The sequence below is a fragment of the Ictidomys tridecemlineatus genome, chromosome 1, assembly GCF_052094955.1.
Source record: "Ictidomys tridecemlineatus isolate mIctTri1 chromosome 1, mIctTri1.hap1, whole genome shotgun sequence".
Classification (NCBI taxonomy): Eukaryota; Metazoa; Chordata; class Mammalia; order Rodentia; family Sciuridae; genus Ictidomys; species Ictidomys tridecemlineatus.
This window is the reverse complement of record NC_135477.1, coordinates 251,402,165-251,415,915: the sequence shown is the minus strand read 5'-3', so window position 1 is coordinate 251,415,915 and position 13,751 is coordinate 251,402,165. Positions and strand designations below refer to the sequence as shown.

Here is a 13,751-nt window from a genome sequence, read left to right as displayed (position 1 = left end):
CCTTGCTGGCTCAGTTGTATTTTAGGAAGACCTTGTGAAGATTGAAAATTAGGGCAGTACCAGCTTTATACAGCTTTCTATATAGGAAAGACTCATTCAGGAGACCTGGGGAACAAGCAGGATAATTTTATTTATGAAGCCTCAAGTTAGTAAACCAGGAATCTGAACATTATTTTTGAGGCTAATGGTAACTCATTTAAGGGCCTATGGAAGTAGTTTTCTTTTGCACAGTATTTTTTTACAAATTAGTGTTAAGAAGCGTTAAGACATGGAATATAAAACATAGAATCTCTAATAATTAAAACATTATTGACATTGTTTGACATTGTTCCTGACATTTAGTGAAACCTGACTCCTTCAAAGACTAGCCTGTTTACCCAACATTCTGTGATGCTGACGTTCACAGTGGAGGCACCTTGGACAGCACTGCGGAAGTCTGAAGGAGGGAGAAGTGTGACCTCTGAACCCCTCCTTCCTGTCCTCTGCATCAGTATGTGATTAGCATAGGAGTGTGTGTGTGTGTGGGGGGGCACAACAGTAGCATCCATGAGTGTTTTTGAGATGGTGAAAAGTATAAGAAGATGTTAAATATTAACTCATGACTCCTGGGATATGAAGAGTTAAGGCACACGAGAGAGCTTTGGGGAAAATGTGCAGAAATAGGAAAATACAGCATTATTTTAAAGCTCAGCTTGCTAGCCAGGTTTTTTGTTCCACACCCCTCAGTCCTTGAGGTATTTCAGGCATTTTTTGTCATTCCACCCTTTATAGCCTCCAGGAAGTACATGAATGCCAGCAGCTCATACTGTGTCACAAATGTTAAGGGGCCTGACTCTGAGGTCACCTCTTGGAAGGTTAAGATGAGAATGTTTGCCTTCAGTCACAGCATGAGGAGAGAGTGGAGAAACAACACACTGCTGACATTTGCAATGAAGATCAGGGATGTCCTTTCGTGTGTGGGAAAGTGAATCCCTAAGGAGATAGATGATTGGTTACAGTGTAACCCTAGGTGCCTGTTGGTCTGCCTCACTTGTGATTGTAGGGTTGAAGATTTTACTACTGGCATGCTCTGGTTTTGTATTTAATGCAGTCTTATGGGATGTGTTTTTAGGACTGTGTTCCTCTAAGCTCTGAAGGAAATAAAAGATAACACCTTTGAGCAGTTTTGTTAGGAAGACCTATGTGTGGTAGATACTCTGAGGACCCATAGTGATTCAACTGAACTTAAGTAAACAAATTATGTTGTATTGGATCTGATGGAATCAGATTGGGAAGGTTTGTTTTAAGTCATCTGATGGTGGTTCTCGTAAATTGCTTTTTAATTTAGATATGAAAATTTGGTAAAACAACTTTAGCATTAATCTTAAGTCCCAATTGAGAGGATATTGTAGGGGATATGGTAGAAGAATAAAGTTAGGTTTTCTGTACAATAGAAAAGTTTCTTATGGGTAAAGCTAGAATCCAGTTTTATTACACATTAGTTTTGCAAATAGCATACTTGCTACATTTGAAATTCACAATGCTCATTAATATTTAGCCAAGTATTCCAGAACAGACCCTTGAGCATCTATATCTAAGCTGTCCTAGAGTTCAGAGGGAGGGTGCAGGAGGCTGTGTGGAGAGGAGGCCAGTGAGCTGCGCCTAGGTAGGGTTTCCTAATGGAGGAAGCCACACCCCCAGTATAGGAGAAAGTGTTGGGGGGGATTTTATAACTTTTAATGCACTGTTTTAGTCAGTTTTTCCCCTGCTGTGACCAAAAGACCTGAAAAAAGCAATTAGAGGAGGAAAGTTTATTTTGAGATTCAGTTTCAGAGGTCTTAGTCCATAGATGGGCTGACTATATTTCTTGGGGCCTGAAGTGTGGCAGAACATGGTGGACGGGTGTGGTGGACAAAAGTGGCCCAGGACATCACATCAGGAAAGGGGGGTAGGGGGGGCGCAAGCACAAGGACAGAACATATACTCCAAAGACACACCCCCAGGGACCTACCTCCTCCAGCCACACCCTGCCTGCTTACAGTTACCATCCAGTTAATTCCTATCAGAGGATTAATGTATTGATTAGATTAAGGTTCTTATAACCCAGTCATTTCACCTCAAAGTTTTCTTGTATAGTCTCACACATGAGCTTTTGAGGGGACACCTAATATCTAAAACATTGCATGCGGAGCTTTAATTCTATGTTTTATGGGATATGTCAGGAACAGATATCCTTTCTTGATAGCTGTGACAAAGAGAAAATCTTTTATAGTTTGAGACTTTATTTCCTGCTAGGTGTTTCTGATGTTCCAAATTGTGTTGGTGAGCTTACACTATTTTTGAAGTAGACAAAATGATCTGCCTTCTCAGGAATGTGAGGCTGTGGTTGACAAAAATATGTCAGATGTTTCAGAGTGCATACTGGGAATCAGAGACAAATGGCCCTGAAATGTCAGAGAGAAGGCACATAGCATACCTGCAGCAGCATACGATTGCTAATGTCCTGGGCCCAAGTGCTGGTGGGGACTGGAAAAAAATCTCACAGTAGCTCATTTGGTTCTTCACAGTAATGTGAATTTTTAAGTTTGCCAGATTGTGTTATGAAGGTGGCATGTGGATTTGAACAGGTAATTTGCATGGGCACAAATCATATAGTTTTGATTAAGTTCTTTAGGATGATATCTGTTTTATCAGCACTTGTACTTAACAGAACTGTTTTGACTCTGTAGGATTTTACTTGGTAGGGAAAATGCTTTCTCTTTATGGATATTTGAATTTATCATAATTGATGAGATCAATTTTTTCTAATTGTAGGCTGTGACAAACCAAAATCAGGCAGAAAATTTTAGTTATGTGTTCATAAGATGAAAGACTAAAATTCACGAGTATGTAAAGAAACTCAAATCTATCTTTGCTTATCCCGACATCATCATACTGAAATTTATCATTGTTATGACATATAGCTATATACTTAAAATCTAAAAACATTTAAGATAAAACCAAAACTTGCCAATATTGGTTTAATCTAGACTGGAGTTAGCAAGCTTTTGTGTAAATGTCCAGACAATAAATATTTTAGGCATTGTGGGCTGTGCAGTCTCCTTCTGGCTACTCAGCCCGGGGACATATAGCCTAACAGCTACAGGGGACAGAGAAAGAGAGTGGGCAGGGCTGCCTCCAGGAATCTTAATTTACAAAGTATGGCAGAATGGATGTGGCCTGATGCCCTAGTTTTCCAGTCCCTTCCTGCAGTATTTCAAGACCTGGGAAAAGAGGATGTCTTTTTCCTATTGCTTTTGAGTAAAGTGAGAGTGTAAATATCAGCAGTCTCTAGACTATTCCAGGAGTTTAATTTAGTTTGGGGTTATGTAATTTGACCCTTGGAACAGTTTGGTTAAATGATACAACCTCCCTTCTGATAGGTCTCTCTATACATCATTTTAGGAAGACAGTGCTCAAGGCCAGATGCTGGTGATTCTTCTCTTCCTTTTATTTATGCTAGTGGTGATTCTGTCAGACCCAGCTCCTCTGCTTACAGCAGACTAAACAAAAAGAAATGTCATCTATGAACATTCATTTAGATTTGTGAATGCTTGGCATACCAGAACAGGGATACTGGAAATGATGGACTGCTGTGAGAATAGTCTCTATGTTACCAGCACCCACCTTCCTTGAGAGAGTCTTGTTGTGGGGAAAGGTCAGCTGAGTTGCAGAGGTGCAAGAGGTACTCACAGTCCTGGACTTGTTGCCAGGTTGCAAGCACACTTTAGTAGCACTTCTTTCTCTAGGATGGAATGATGTTTTCAGCTATTTGCACCCCTTCATGTTATTCCCATTACTGTGAGAGCATGGATTCAGACAGCTTCCCACTGGTGACCCAATGTGAACCATGCTGCCATCGGTGGCATGATTTTCTCAAGTGATGAATACCCCTTGGTAAATTTCCAAACCAAATTAGAGATTCCTTCCATTTGCCTAATAGTTCCTCTACTGAAAAAGGTACTGTATAAAAATTGTGCCCCAAATGATTTCTATTTATGCATAAAATTGAGTTAGTTTATAAGCTCATGATTTGCAATTAATTGAGAATGGGGAGGTACTGAAAAGTCAGGCAAGATGCACAACAAGCATGTGTGTTTGGGGATGATGGGGTTGACCCCTATAGTTGTAATAACAGCAAATGCCCCAACAGATCTCCAAGTATAAAATGGAACAAAGTAGATGCAGGTAAGGGCAGTGGAGAGTGTTAATCTCATAGCCAGTGTTGGGATTAGTCCTCTGCCTGTGTTTTTTTGGAACTTCTGAGTTTATGTCCTTGAAACTCTTTTCTTTTTATTTTTAATCTTCTCTTTTTCCATATTTTCCTTTATACCTTCCCCATTTTTGCCCCAATTTTATCTGGGACATTAAAATCATTGTATCCTCTCTGGTGAAGTTTCTCACTTTGATATTCTCACATAGTAGTGAATCTTAATTGTTGGTATGAGGCGTTATCCAAAGTACATGAACGAAGACATGAATTTGTATCAGCATACTTCATATACAACCAAATATGAAAAATTGTGCTTTATATGTGTAATAAGAATTGTAATGCAAAAAAAATTATTATTGATTGTGATTAAAGCACTGAAAGTTACAATGTACTATTTCTTTACCACTCACTTGCCTATTGATTTTCTTTTTTCTTTTCTGGAGAGACAATAATTCTAAGAACAAGGCCACTGTTAGTACCTTCCATATAAGAATGTTTGAAGATTAAATTTGCAGGAATAATGCTTGTGGTTTACTTGTCAAGGCCCAATATGTATATTCACTTATTTAAAGGCAGATGTTACAAAGAAAGGAAAAACACTGTGTGATAATCTGGTACACCTTTATAAGCCACTGAGAAAGAAGTGGGAGCTACCGGCTTGTTAGCTTTAGTAGTAATTACTCCAGGAGGTATTTTCTTTTGGTCCCAATTTGATATTAATGCAGTCTTCAGTACAGTGATTAAGAAGTATTGGGGCCAGGCATAGTGGTACACACCAGTAATCCCAGTGACTTGAGAGGCCAAGGCAGGAGGATTGTAAATTCGAGACCAGCCTCAGCAACTTAGACCCTGTCTAAAAATAAAAATTTAAAGGACTGGGATGTAGCTTAGTGGCAAGGCACCCTTGAGTTTAATCCCCAGTATTGGCGGGGGGTGGGGGTAGTATTGGGGACAGCAGTGTCATGGTACTTCTGTAGATTTGGTACAACAGGATTCATTGTTGCCTTTGAACTTCAGTGTCAGGATTAGTGAAGGCAGGCTGACCTGGTGTGTGTGCCTGTGTGCTTGGTTTTGGGGAGATATTTGTGCCTTGTGGTGTACACACACCTGCTGCTACCAGCAGTTGTTGGTTGGAAATCAACAGTTGTAGTCTTGTCACAGATGGAAGTGAATGTGGACACAGTTAAATATGAGACATGAAACCTTGTGTTTAGTCAGTGAACTCATGCTGTTTAAAATGCCTTGACTGATGTCCAGATAGCCATTTCATCTACCTCCAAGTAGATATTTTGATTTGGCCAGTGATTGATCAAAATTTGATAGGTATTGAAAAGAGAAATGGATTACAAGTCAAGCCAAAACATGCTTGACTGGTGTTAATGTGGAAATCACTATTGTTTGAACTAGAATTCATGATTCAGTGAATTATCTTCTTTCCTCTAACATTATTATTATTTCTTGGATAAATTTACCTTTAAAAAGTTACCTCTTGAGCCAGTTATATAGCCATTTCCCCTATTCTCCCTATAATCCTTTTGAATATGTGGGAAGTACTGACACATTTCCCTTTTGTGTTTTATGAATTGTAAAGTGATTATAATGTTCAGATCAAGCTAGACATACAGAGTGAAATATATGCCCATGAGAAAGTAGAATTTGTTTCAGGTCTTTTGAAGTAGTGAATATATAGTAGACAGCAATAAAAGCTGGAATAATGCACAGTGATTTTGATTTCAGAGGATCGGATGCTGGAGGTGAACTGACCTAGTACTGGAAAGGACTTAGAGCAGCTAAGAAGGTGATTCAGTGGTGAAGACAAGTACTTTAGTTTTCTTTGGTGATTGGAACCTGGTCATTAATTTGCTAATTAGTTTAGAACAATTGTGCCATCAATAAGTGTCTCCTCCTTATGGCAGGTGTAGTAGTAGTAAGAATACTTAAAGCCACATATCTGCTGTCCCATCCTACAGACAGGGTATTCCCAGCTTTCGGGTGCTGCTAGATTGCAGGGGCTCACTAGTACTGCCTGCTGTGATTCCTGTACCCAGAACACTGAGAAGAGAGGGGGAGAATCAGGTCAGAACTTCCCTAAGTTCCTGTGTATTTCATTCTGAACTATGTTAAGAGAGAATTTTAAATTTTTTTTAAAAATTTAGTGTAACATTTTGTATCCCATTAAAATAATGTATGAAGTCATTATTTAGAGTTAAACCTTGCAATACAGGATTTTTAAGGGACTGTCTTTATATAATTAGAAAATAGTTTTGTATACAACTTGGGGGAGTGCAACTGAAATGTTTTCTGCTTGGTCTTGAACAGTGTCACACAGAACTCAGAAGTACCTGGTTTCACATCATACCTCTTTGTATCTGTTTTCCTCCTCACCTGTGTATGTTAACCCCTGTAAGCCTCCATTTTCATAGGCTTAGGGGAGTTGTCAGCTACTGGTATCATTGCAGTGATGGTGATGCCTATGATACTGAAAGTAATGCCTTTGTTGTTGTACTTGTTTCTCATATAGGATAGTAAGACATTACATAAAATATGAAATGTCTTTAGACTTGAGATAATAGGGCAGACTGCCTCGGGTGTTTCATATAGTCATTAAAGTTCAAAATATTGAAAAATTCAAATGTTAAAATGCCAGGGATAATTCTAGAATATATAAATGGTACTCTGGGCACATTATGCTTAAATTCTTGTTTTTAATAGAAAGTCTAACAGTTACTTAGCAGTTTTCTATTCTGGTTAGCAATACAAAGTCCCTCCTCCCCAATGTTTCTCAGAGCTTATGAAAGTGTTCTAACACAGGTAATTATCCCTTCATCTACACATTAGATCCACTAATTGGTTTGTATTTTAAATGATGTCAAATTTGGAGTTTTCCATCCTACTTTCTTAAAGTGGGTAGAATAACAATTATCTGCATTGAATTAATCTGCAGTGCCCACTTTCTTTTTTTTTAATATATAATTCTTTACTCATAGCTGGACACAGTACACTTATCTATCTATCTATCTATCTATCTATCTATCTATCTATCTATCTATCTATCTATCTATGTATCTATCTATCTTTATGCAGTGCTGAGGATTGAACCCAGCACCTTGCTAGGCGAGCTCTACAACCCCAGCCCTAGTGCCAACTTTTCTGTGTCCAAGTTTTGAATCGTTGGTTTCTGACTGAAAATAAAATTGTGCTCTAAGTTTTGTTGTTTTTCAAGATTTTTGTCTTTACTTTGTGACTAATAAGTTTTCAAATAATAATAAAAGTTAATGGGAATGTAGATTTCTGGAATAAAGCTTTAGAAACTAAGTGAAGTGTGAAGATTATTTGCTTTTATGAATACTGTGTGCTTATTTATTTATTCTAGATAACTGATCAGTTATCTATTAAATGCAATTAAGTAGGGTACTTCTTTAAAACCATCAGCTTCATTGTTGGGATAAATGAAGAAAAGGCAAGTTCTTGATGGTGAAAAGATTGAGAAGGACTTGAGGCATTTATGTCTGTGGAAATCACTATAAAATTGGAGCTAAGTTGTTGTTCTGAGGCTATTTCTCCCCCTTTTTTTTTTTTTACATAACAGCAGATCTTCATTCTCACTTTTCCTTTGCCCTGAACAGTTGCATTTAAGCATTATCAGCATTAAAAACATATTTAGGAGGAAGTCCAAGCCAAACATCTGTTAACTAGCCAGCCAGTTTCTAAAAGCCTTTCAGCTGTAGAGAGTCGGGACCATTCCATGTGGTGAGTCTGACTTGCAGGCGGCCTGTGTGTTCCCCAGAGGAGTTGCCTCCTTGTAGACTTTCAAAAAGGGAAAGACTATTGCATTTGACTGAAGACAGGAAATCCCAAGTCATAGAAAACAAGATCTCAGTTATCAATGTTTGATGGAATTCTGCAGATCTACTAATTGGTTTGTATTTGAAATGATGTCAAATTTGGAGTTTTCTTTTTCCTCCCCCATTCCTTTATAATTGAGATGGGATTTCCTCTTCATTAAGGCTCTTGGCAAAACCCATTTTAGAATGCAATATGGTAGACATTTGAAGTTAACATTATTTTCTTGTGAATTGTGAAACAGAAGTGTATAAGAGTAATTTTGGGGTCTCTAGAGAGAGCAATTAAAGTCATGTTATTATTATTATTTTTTTAAATAGCATTTCAATATGTTGAAAGAAAGAAAGTGCCGGTTTCTCTTTTTGGTTTTTGTTGGTGCTAGAATTAGACTTTTTTCCTACTTTGTTTTTTGTGTAGACTTAATAATTTGAGGGTTTATTCAAAGATTATATTCCAAATACCTTTCCCCATATTAACTACAAATACAGGCCTTTTTCATATAGTTTGTCTACGATAGATTCAGGTTTATAGGTAGTGTATCCTGTAAGCCTAAATTTGCCTTATAATAGGAATTAAATGGTAGTGACTTGAAGGAACCAGGTAGCAGTTCTGGAGTAAGCAGAAGCTTTTGTAGTCTTCCAGTAGTCCTTTAGCATGCTCAGAATCTTTACTGGTGCAGCCGGAGCTGTGAGGAGGAACACATGAAACCTGCTGGCTCCCACGCAGGACTAAACTATGCACTTCCAGAAGCTCTTAGAACCTCAGAGTTTTTAGCTTCCTAAGATAGGCTAAATTTTATATTGTTGGATATAGAGAACATTTTTGAGCTCTAAAGTTCTGATTTTAGTATGCTTCTTATGTCTTCTTAAATGACACAATTTTGAAGAAGGCAGAACAGTAGCAACAGTAGCAAACACAGATTTGTTCACTTTTGGTTTTGTTTCTTCTCTCATCTCTCAAATACTTTATAATTGGATTTGCTTCTAGGTTTACATGTTAGGATATGTTAGTTGTATTAGCAGTGCAGTCTGTTGATGCTATAGATATGAGACAAATTACATTCCAGTGGAAGCTTGGAACATTTTTATACCAGTTCAATACGTTTGAGTATTTTTAGTAAAGTTGGAAGTAAATTGTATTATTCCTATGGTACTGTAAGTAATAATAATACAATGTGGAGTTACTTGTTGTGCTTACCAGGTGTCAGGTACCAGTCTAAAATCTCTGCCTCAATTAACTGTATTCTGCACTACAGCATAATACTTGGTGAAGGTAGTTTTACACATGTGGAAATTAAGATGTAGAAAAGTTAAGTAATTTATCCAAGTCCACATAGCTCCAAAGTGGCACAACAGGCTAAGAATCTAAGCCTTGCTCATATGCTCCTAACCTCTGGCAGACAGTACTTGATTTTTTTCAGGTGACATTTAATGAAATTGTTTTCTCCATTACTTTAATGTGGTCTCACATATGGATATTTGTATCATATGTATATAATGAAGATGTGCCACATCATTGTCCTTTTTCACTTGCATATCTGAGCATAGAATAAAGGTCATTAACAGAACACTAAGGACACCTATCTTACACATATCTGAAGCCTTGTTAATTCTTTTATTTTGACACTGGGCATTGAACCCAGGGACGCCCAAACATTGAGCCACATCCCCAGCCCTTTTGAATTTATCATCTGTTTGTTTATTCTGGTACCAGGGATTGAACCCAGGGACACTTAATAACCACTGAGTCACATCCCCAGCCTTTTAAAATAATTTATTTAGAGACAGGGTCTCCCTGAGTTGCTTAGGGTCTTGCTAAGTTGCTGAAGCTGGCTTTGAACTTGCAACCCTCCTGCCTCAGCCTCCCAAGCTGCTGGGCATACTCCCAGCCTTCTCAGTTCTTATTGTTTAAAAAAATATATTATTTAAGTTGATACAGTTTTTCCTTTGGAAATCCTAAAAAAAAAAAAAAAAAAAAAGAAAGAAAGAAAAGAGGTGTTGTCTGCTAGTCACAGAGAAATTTCAGTTTTTATATCCATATTCTTTAACAAATGAGTATTTTTAGCAAAAGATGGTAATAATAGGGAGACTTTTTGTTGTTTTTTTCCCCAAGAGATAGAGAAAAAATTAATTATTTAGGGCTGTGACAGAATAAAGAAATGAATATTTTTAAAATCATGACGTGGAGAATTTTAGAATTACATGGCAGTATAAGAAACTCCTTATTTTGCTGATAACAACTGAGGCCAAAAAAGGCTGTGACTTGCTCAAATCTCAGAAGCCAGCAAATATATGAAGGGAGACACTGCATTCTCCTGATTCCAGAGTCAGCATCAATTTCCCTTCATCCCATGGCTCTGTTTTTTTATCCCTCATTTTTTTATTAGTGCATTCTGGCTATATATATGGATGGAATTTGTTGTTACATATTCATACATACAAGCAATATAAAAATATAATATAATGACATTATTTGGGTCTAGAAAGCTGAACTTTTTTTCACACATAAAAGACACATAGATACAAATTAAAAGGAATACTTTTACACTGTTGCTGAGACTGTAAATTAGTATGATGACTATGAAAATCAGTATGGAGTCTCCTCAAAAGACTAGGCATGGAACCACCATAAGACCCAGCTATGCACACTTTCTGGTATTTATCTTGAAGAATTAAAGCCATCTTACTGCAGTGATACATGCATATTCATGTTTATAGCAGTACAATTCATAAGAGCCAAACTATGGAACCAGCCTAGGTGTCCATCAATGGATGAATGGATAAAGAAAATACGGTATACATACACAGTGGAATTTTAGTCAGCCATAAATAAAAATAAAATTATGATATTTACAGGAAAATGGATGGAACTAGAGACCATTATGTTAAGCAAAATAAGTCAGATTCAGAAGATTAAGGGTCCTGTATTTTCTCTCATATGTATAAGGTAGAGAGGAAAGAGAAAACAAAGGTGGGGGTGAATCTCTTAAAAATCCAAGGGAGATCGGTAAAGGGACAAAAGGTGGGAATTAGGAAAAGAGTGGAAATGCTGGGGAGTGATATTGGCCAAATTATATTTTTAACAGGGGACTTTTAATCTGTTATTTGATTGTTCAAAGTCATTTAGTCCTTAGATTTTCACCATACTTTGCATTATTGGAGGATGAACCAGAAATGGGAAACAGGGTCCCCACCCTCTGTAATCATCCTCACAGTACCTTCTTAGTGTGTTCTAGCACGGAGAACTTTTAGAGCAGATGGGACCCTGTTGAGCTGTGCTTGGAGAGCCCCTGCCCTCTCAGCCACATTGTGAGCCTCTAGGGCACTCAGAGGCTGAGGAGTGACTGGAGGTTTTCTCCTTTTCACAACCCTGTGGTGGAGATCTCACAGAGCTCTTTTGTGTGTGGAATGAGCCAGGGAAGAGTGAGGGCGCTGACCATGTCATTGCTCTTTGATTCGACTTCTTCTCTATGGTCTTTTCTGTTTCCTTTAGTGTTGTGGGTGTGTATCTGTCTGTCCCTGCTTCTGCTAGTATTCCCTTTTCCCATAAATTCATATGTACTTTACCTCTCTTTTCAGTGTTCAGATTTTTTTTTTTTTGGCTTGGATCTGGAATGCCTCTCCAAAGCTGATGTGTTGAGGCTTGACCTCAATGAAGCAATGTACAGAGGTGGGGCTTTTAGGAACTGATTGAATCACTAGCACTCTAACCTCATCAGTGGACTAATCCATTGATTTGTTAATAATTTGAATGGATTACCCGAAGGTGGGAAATAGTTGGAGGAAGTAGGTCACTGGGGACTGCCTTGGAAATGTTTATCTTGTCCTCCGAAGACCCTGCCCCCCTCCCCGCAAAGCCCCAGCTTCCTAGCTGCCATGAGATGAGCAGCTTTCCTTGGACTATGATGTTCTGTTTTACCTCAGGCCCAGAGCAATGGAGCTGACAGTGTAGACTGAATCCTTTGAAGCTGTGAGCCAAAATAAATCTTTACTTCTCTGAGTTGTTTATGTCAGGTGTGTTTGTCAGAGCAACAACAACAAAAACTAAGAGATCATGGGCCCATGAAATGTTTTTTAAAATTAAATTTACTTTTATTAGAGGTTATGTTATGCTAATTATTCTTTGCCTCCATTAAGTTTTTTTTATAGGGTCCTTGGTTGGTTCTTTTTTATATTTATGGCACTTGATTAAAAAAGGTTTCCACATGTCTTCTGTAATGGTCATTTTTACTGTGAGGGTCTTTGGAAGTAATTTAAAAATTAGTTTTGGAAAAATATTTCAAGAAGAGATACAATGACAAAAATTGTGTCTTACAAGAGTCATTTGGCAGGATATAAGCTAAACTAGTTCTTTTCGGCATTTTATTTTCTCATACATTTATAAAGCATACCTATGCCATGAAAATAACTAGGTGCATTAAAAGACTGTGTTGACTTTTGTGTGCTGGCAGTTTTTCCCTTAATTGTGAACATTTTTCATTATGTTTTCTTGCCTGTGTATGCTAGTACAATACTTCCATGCCTAAATAAGCATCTAGTATACTTGAGACTCCCAGTTCATCAGATGGAGGGTATTTCTAGAAAAATAGCAGAGACCTTGTATGAACATTCTATTTGCTGTTCAACAAACCAGCTAGAATCATAACAATGCCATATGCAGGGCCATGCCCTGCAGAAGGGCTCCTGCCAGGGAGGAGTGACTCAGAGCTGCAGCTAGGTCTGTCTTGGCTGCACTGCTTAGCCATGGCCTGACCATGGGGATGCTTCAGTGCATCATTTAAAATGTCTCGGCTTGGCACCAGAATCACGAGCCACCATACAGCTTTGTAGATTCAAACAGCAATTCTTTATTCCAGCTCTCACACCACCTCCACACAGGTCCGGGGGCAATGGCGTTCTGCCGTCTCACGCACAATTCACCTACTCCACGAGGCTATCTCCAAATCCCATTTTAATCTCACGAGAACTCAACGGGAACAAGCAGCAGGAACACCCTAATCCCAGCAATAATCTTCAACTTCCAACTTCCCTAAAACCCATTATCTTAAACTGGCAACGCCTTAAACTCAAGGAGCCGGTTACTTCCTCAAACCCCGATCAGCTCTAAACCCGGATCTGCCTAGGTCCTTGAGCAAGGTCACCTCATTAAAGCATGCATGCAATGTCCCATCAAATGTCCTCTAAGCAGGATGGGGTACCTTGGCAAGGAAATTTCGATGCGTCATTCCTACTTGGTAATGGCCCTCAGCATCTTATGGCAAATTTTTCTGAATTGGCTCTTTGTGTGTACAATGTGTAGAGTTGTCATTGATGGTGATAAAGCTCTCAGGCCATCCCTAGAAGTTGTTCTGTCCTATAATGTAACTGATTTATGGTACTAAGAATATTAGAGAAAATAAGCATTACAACATTCAAATAGATCTGAAGTTCTAATGGGTTTGTGGGACCACATTTTCCTGAATTGCAACCCATATGGTAAAAAGCAACACCCTTAACCCTTTGCACTGGCCAAGAAACAAGGAACTTCACACTCTGGTCTTTCTCATCTGTGTGTGGTACAGTGGGTCCCTGGTGGGTTGGATAGGGGATAGTGAAAAATGGGAGGTTATAGTCACTGGAATGAGACCTAGGGCCCTGGGAGGCTCAAGCAAGGGTGGATATGTTAGGGCAGCCAGAGG

At 38.4% G+C, this 13,751-nt stretch overlaps 1 protein-coding gene across 7 annotated transcripts in view; it reads left to right on the top strand.

Annotated features, from left to right (window-relative positions):
• Nucleotides 1–13,751, top strand: part of Trio (trio Rho guanine nucleotide exchange factor) — a 331,000-nt gene that overhangs the window by 82,225 nt on the left and 235,024 nt on the right. The window lies entirely within an intron of this gene.